Source organism: Vitis riparia, unplaced genomic scaffold (genome assembly GCF_004353265.1).
Source record: "Vitis riparia cultivar Riparia Gloire de Montpellier isolate 1030 unplaced genomic scaffold, EGFV_Vit.rip_1.0 scaffold698_pilon_pilon, whole genome shotgun sequence".
Lineage (NCBI taxonomy): Eukaryota > Viridiplantae > Streptophyta > Magnoliopsida > Vitales > Vitaceae > Vitis > Vitis riparia.
This window is the reverse complement of record NW_023269737.1, coordinates 106,474-113,533: the sequence shown is the minus strand read 5'-3', so window position 1 is coordinate 113,533 and position 7,060 is coordinate 106,474. Positions and strand designations below refer to the sequence as shown.

Genomic DNA, 7,060 nt, shown 5'->3' with positions numbered 1-7,060 from the left:
CCAGAGATGAAATATGCATACCGATAAGAAGATGAAGCAAAGATTGTATTGTCAAGTTGCCATCCCCAACAAATGTAAAAGGAGGAATTCATCATCCGTGATCCACAGCAAGCTTGACAAAACCGGTTTTTTGATGGACTTGGTCTTTCTAAAGACTATCAAGTCCATATCTTTTTGTTTTAGTTTTAAATTATTTTGATTTTGATTTCTCGCTTTAATTTCATTTTGGTTTTATTTAACTTAGATTTTTTTTATGATCGATTACAGGGGGAAGGAGATTTCAAACAGATGAGAAAATAGGACAGTTCGCACCCTTGCCAAATTATTCACACCCCTACGAATTTTTCACAAGGCATGTGAAATTTTCGCAGAGCAAAAAAAAAAAAAAAAAAAAAAAAAAATTCGCAGTTGCAAATTTGCTAAAAATTATATGGGGTTTGTGATCCCATTTCGCACACCCAAAGGCACTGTGTGAAAACCAAAACGCCCTGCGAATCCCTCTACCACCTTGCGACGCCCCACCTGAGGATGCATCATCTCCACTAGAGGCCCCTGCTACTTGATCATAGGACATCTCTTTATCCTATTGTATTTACATATTATATTAGTAGAGATTGTTCCTTGTTTTGATGCTTTATATTCTAGGATTGGATGTATTACTTGATCATATTTCATATTGTACTTTCTCAGATTAATATATAGACATCATTTTTTTGTTATACTTAGCATTTTTCTATTTCCTCTTCTCATGACTGTTTTGTTTTTTGTTGACTCATGTGGTTTCTCCTATACAACTCAAACTCCATGTCACTTAGGAGGTACCACTTCCTTCTTATATTTTCAATCGATCTTGACACATTGAGGACAATGTTGATCTTGGTTGGGGGGAGAGTTGAGGAAGTAAGTATTGTTAATAATGCTGAGTTATTTTGTTAATTCAGTACTTTTTGCTTAATTTTAAAATTTTTGCTTCATTTTAAAAGTTTTTACTCTACTCTCCATGATTATTAAGGAAAAATTCTCAAAATGAAATGGGAGAAATTGAATTCTTGTCTTTTTACTTGAATATTAGAGTCGTATTATGCTTATCAAGGTTGATGAATTATTGAAACTCCTATTGATTTCAACCTTATTTTTTCCACTTTAATCTTACCACACACTGTGCACATTAGGTTCCAATTATAAGATGAAAAATTACCACACACTGTGCACATTAGGTTCCAATTATAAGATGAAAAACTATCTCACCCTCTGAACTTAGGAAAATTTAGACTTGGTACTTTTGACCTCATTTTAATAGTGTTAGGACACCTGATAAAAGGCCAATGAGCCTTTGAAAAAAAGAAAGAAAGAAAGAAAGAAAGAACAAAGTGTTATGCTTGCTTTGAAACTCGAGCAAGGTCCGAGGGGTATATGGTGAAAATCTTTAAAACCCGGTGCCCTAAGCCTTGATTAGTTGGGAGCCACCGACCTCAATGCTCGTTACAAGGGTGAATAAGTGGAGTTTAACATATTGTAAGTGATTGGGTATTAAATTTCAATTTCAAAAGTCCGGGGTAAAATATGAGAAGTTAGTGGTCAAAAGATCCTTAAAGCTTGATGCCCTAAACCTTGATTGGTTGGGAGTCATTGATGGATCCCCGTTACATGGACACTTTATAAAACAATACCTTTAGCATTGCACTCCTACAATGAAAAAATTGTGAAATAAAATAGGTGATTTCTTAGCATATTGAAGGTTGATCAGTTTGCTAAGATTTGAGAAAGAACTAGGTTGGAGGAGAATATAGTTCGACATACTATCTTCGGAAACTAATAAATAACATTTAGATTTTTGTGGAAGAGTAGGGATTGAGCCTATGAGAGTGGAAATCCTTTTAATACTTAAATTTGCATAATGCCTACTCTTTATACATTGTGATTAGGCAAGAGATTTGATGACTCTTGTTGAAGGTTGGGTTTTGCCTCTTTGATGTTCCATGTGAGAGTATAATCTGTATCATGCCACTCGAAAATTTTTTGGAGTGATCAACATGATTTTGTAAATTATTTTACCGTCTATTTTTTTTTCTCTCCTTCATTGCTAAGGGACAAGCAATATGTCGGTTGGGGGGAGAGGTTCCATTGTCGGGACTTGAACCCGGGTCTCTCGGGTGAGAGCCGAGTATCCTAACCAACTAGACTACAACAAAATGGTAGGATTCAGTCCCCAGCAACGGCGCCATTTGATTCATCCCCAATTAGTGTACCTATTTGATTCAGTTCTTAGACGGGAATTATCAACAAAATTTATAAACCTAATTCACCATATACTAGGGTAGCATAGCTAGCATAGCATAGTGGTTCTAGGATCATCCACAGGGATGGGTTTTCATATCACACATGATATTAGTTTAAAGTACTAAAATGGTGTTTTTTCTTTTATGAGTTAGCTTTAAAAGAAAACATAAAGTTGGTTGAAAAGGATTGGTTTTAAGCTAACCAAAAATAGTAACTGAGATTAATTACAAAGAAAAGGTTTCTTAGAGTTTCAGGTCACTAGGTTCAGCTTCCTTATACAAAATGGGAGATTCCGGATCTTTTCCTCGCATTGAAAATTTAACCTAAAGTTATTTCTCGAACTGGTGTGTTACAATTGCTTCACATTAATGGTTTCAAACACTAAAGTCCTCTCATTGATTCATCTTGCAATGGTTCATACCTCTCACCTAGTATTGGCCATTCAAGGTGATCCTTAATCTTGGATTACCCTTCAAAAGCTCACAAGAGATAACTAATGGATGTCTCCAAGGAGTCCAAAAAGCTTACCAAGTGTTGGCTATTCTAGGTAATCCTACCTTTAAACCACCTCCCAGAGGCTCGCAAGAGATAACTAATGGATCTCAATGGATAGAGTCCGAAAAGATTACCAAGTGTTAGCCCAGGTGATTTTAAGGGATTTTAAGTTAACTAAAAAAATAAAAACCATTAACGGGTAACAACTTCTCTTCATTTAAAACCGAAACAAGGAAAACTCCCACTTTTGGATTCGGATCCCTTACCTAGCTTTCTTCAGTCCAAGAAACAAAAAGCCTAGCCACTCATCCTCTGAGGCCTCAGAGGATGTTTGGTTAGAAAGAAAATAAATACAAAATGAGTAGGTAAGACAGAGCAAAGCTCTGTGTATTTCTTACTAAGAGAATTTACCCACCACCTTCTCTAGAATTTCTTCCGAGATATATACAAAAGATATTTTCTAAGAAATATTTAGAGAGATATTTTTAACTTCCCCTTAGATATCCTAAATATCTAGAAAATATCTTTAGCTGATGACAAAGAGAAAATAGGTAATTACACAAAATATCTCGAGATAAAAATTTAACTGAGTCGGTGCAAATATATCTGAAGATTACACAGGAAGATTTCGCAAGGCTTGCGAAATTCATTTTCCTCAGTTTCGCAAGCTTGCGAAATGACCCTCCAGCTTCGTGCAGTTGTCTTCAAATGGTCATAACTTCTTCATTTCAACTCCAATTTTTACACCGTTTAAAGTGTTAGACTCCTGACTTCCTGAGCTTCGAAACAATATATAGTATTTATACAATGGACTCCAAGAAATGCTCTAAATTTGTTTTGCAGCTGCTCTCCTTTTGAATTTCGCATAGCATGCGAAGATTTCGCATAGCTATGCGAAATTGCTTCATGTTGGATTTCTCTCTCTGTTTTTATTCCTTGCATCTCTTGATTGTCTTGGAAACCTATTGCCAAGGGTTGCACAAAATTCTCCTTCATTCTTGGCTTGTTTTAATGATCAAAAAGCTACAAAAAACACCAAAACTTGTCAAAAACTGATTAGTAACACTTGCAAGGGTCTTTAATGTGCCAATTGAGTTAAAATGTATTAACTACTACTCAAAAGTGTTTAAAACAGTTAATTTCAAGCTATAAAAGTGCACTTTTTGAGTAGTAATCAGCCACCTATTTGAAAAGTCCTGCCTAATTGGGCACCATTTGATGTTTGATGACCAAAGTAAAAAAATAATTTGAATGTTTTGATCAAATTTGATATCAAAATGCTTGAATCAGAAATGAAAGTGTACAATTAAAAGTTTTGAATGTATTGGAAAAACTGACTCAAAGGTTTGTGAAAATAATTAGTTATAATATCTTTTATTTTGCAAGCGAACTTGAAATATTTGTTCCATGGACTGCATTAATGTTTCTTATTGGGCTTTGAGCTCATTCCTATTTGTTGATTACTTTTCAGGCACCCTTAGTTCGGGTGAGGAGTGATGGCTAGGTCAGGGAATGGTCATCATTAGAATTTTGCTTAGGATGTTATTTGGACATTGTTAACTTATAAGTTTATGTTCATTTGGATTATTTGGTTTTTGGAAGCTATTTAGATATTGAGCTTTTAAATATTTTTTTTGATAAGTTTGAAGTTGAGATTTGGAGATTATGAAAATTTGTAAGCACTTGATTTATTTGAGTTTGGAATCTATTTGGATAATGGATCTTGGTTGATGGATTCTTAGTTTTAAAGTTAAGTTTAAAGATTTTAGAATTTTGTTCCACTACTCTGAACAGGTTTTTGGTAATTGGTTACTTCCAGTTACAATATGATTGTTTGGGTCAGGTTACACTTTAAGCCTTCGGGTTTAAGGTGTGAAATGACCATCACACCCTTGGAGTGGGTCTTGGGGCGTGACATGAAACATGGAAAGAAAATTCTTATTATCATTACTTGGAGTATTAAGGTGGTGAATTGGATGAAATTGGTGATCCAGTCCATTAATAGCACCATTCCACGATTGGACATTATCACATTGCCTTTCACCCACCCTTTGCTCAAGTCAAGTAGGCCTATGACCATTTATAAAGACGTATGTGAGCGGATAGGATGAATCTCTCCCAAGTGCTCATCTTGATATAGTATAGATAAGTAGGATCTCAAGCGAGGATAAGTCCAACTGATAAAGTAGGTTAGCATGCTACATCTCATAAGGATCTTCATGATGTTTGGGTGAATGTCCGCAAGTGGAATCTTTGAATAGTATGAAAATTGCTTCACTAGGGACAAGATAGGCAGTCGAAGACCCGCTACGAACTGCTCTTTTATGAAGTGAATGGTATTGAAAGGAAGGCCCTTACTTGGTTGACTATTATCATCCCGAGTAAGTTAGATGTTGATTGAATCAGGGATCTAAAAACATGCCCTGAACTCTCCTTTGGATAGTTCACCCATAGGTCGGTCCCTAAAGTGCTTAGGGTGGGAAACCCTCATTCTACGCCATTGGGTCCTTCCACTCGTTGAGGTTAATCTCCGTCTATCCATGTGATTAGAAGTTTGAGAGAAGAATGAGGTTGAACAAGCAAAATCCTGTGCAAGGAAATGTAAGAACTTGACCAAGGGGGGTAGAACCTAAACTCCAAGGAAATTAAGACATAAAGACACTAACGAAGAGTGATAGAATCTTAAGAAAGAAGATTCTAAAGAGAAGATAGTGGAAAAGGTTATCTGGAAGACTGTCCAGAAAGTATCTCCTCTTACTCTCTGTTTTCTCTATATATTTCTACAGCTTAAGTATTGTTACAATATGTTACAATCTGTTAAGCATGAGTTGTCAAGACTAATCCAAAACTAACTTTTAACTGATCCTAACTAATCTTCTCTAACATCCCCCCTCAAACTCAGGGTAGAAAGATTTTCTATCCTGAGTTTGTGTCTGAATTCAATAAATTGAGTTGAGGAAACTGTCTTTGTCAATACATCTGCAAGTTGATCAGCTGAAAGGACATGGCGAACCTCTACCTCCTTCCGAATGACCTTTTCACGGACAAAATAGAGATCAAGCTCTATGTGCTTTGTTCTTGCATGAAAAACAGGATTTGCAGACATCAAAATCGTGCTAAGGTTATCACACCAAACCAGAGGAGGCTTAGCTAGGGGAAGTTGCAACTCACTCAACAATGACCTTAACCATGTGATTTCAGCTACCAAACCTACAAGACTTCGATATTTAGCTTCAGTACTAGACCTTGAAACAGTATGTTGTTTCTTGGATTGCCAAGATATCAAATTTGGTCCCAAAAATACACAATGGCCTGAGGTTGAGCATCTATCATCCAAATCAGATGCCCAATCAGCATCACAAAATCTAACTAAATCAAGGTTGGATGATTTCTTCAAATGCAAACCATGCTGCAAAGTGCCTTGTAAATATCTCAAGATTCGTTTCACAGCCTTCTAATGCTCCTCTGTAGGATTCTGCATAAATTGACATACTTTATTCACACTGAAGGAGAGCTCCGGCCTCGTGATGGTCACACACTAAAGAGCTCCTACTGTACTCCGATAACCATGTAAATCCTCCACAGGATCACCATCTCCAGCTCTCAATTTTAGACCAGTGGGCAGGGGAGTTCTTGCAAGTTTGCAATGCACCATTTTTGTCTTTTGGAGCAAGTCTCGAATATATTTAGTCTGGGATAAATGTAGTCCATTATTGGTATGAGAAACTTGTATTCCTAGGAAATAATGTACTTCCCCGAGGTTTTTCAAGGAAAATTCTGAGTTCAATTGAGCTATTAGGGAAGTAATTGCAGCTGTGTCACTACCAGTGACCAAAATGTCATCAACATAGACCAAGACATATGTAATATGACTAGGAGTGAACCTTAAGAATAGTGACTGGTCAGACTTGGCGGATACAAACCCAAAACTCAATAATGCTCGATGGAGTTTCTCAAACCAGGCTCGTGGGGCTTGTTTCAAACCATACAAGGCCTTATGAAGTCTACAAACCAAATTAGGATTTTGCTCATCAATAAACCCTTGTGGTTGTTGCATGAACACTTCTTCTTGAAAATCTCCATTGAGGAACGCATTATTTATATCCAGTTGCTTGATTGCCCAATTCCTTGAGAGAGCAATGGTGAAGACAACTCTTATTGTAGAAGGCTTAATGACTGGACTAAAGGTCTCAGTGAAATCAAAGCCAGCTTGTTGGTGAAAGCCTTTGGCAACCAATCGTGCTTTATACTTTTGAATAGTGCCTTCTGGATTTTCTTTAGTTTT

General features: G+C 36.5%; 1 non-coding gene across 1 annotated transcript; it reads right to left on the bottom strand.

Moving 5' to 3' along the window:
- Positions 1 to 2,119: 2,119 nt before the first annotated feature.
- TRNAE-CUC lies at positions 2,120 to 2,192 on the bottom strand. The gene has a single exon. It is a non-coding gene; the product is annotated as a tRNA-Glu (tRNA).
- Between the last annotated feature and the right edge of the window lie 4,868 nt (positions 2,193 to 7,060).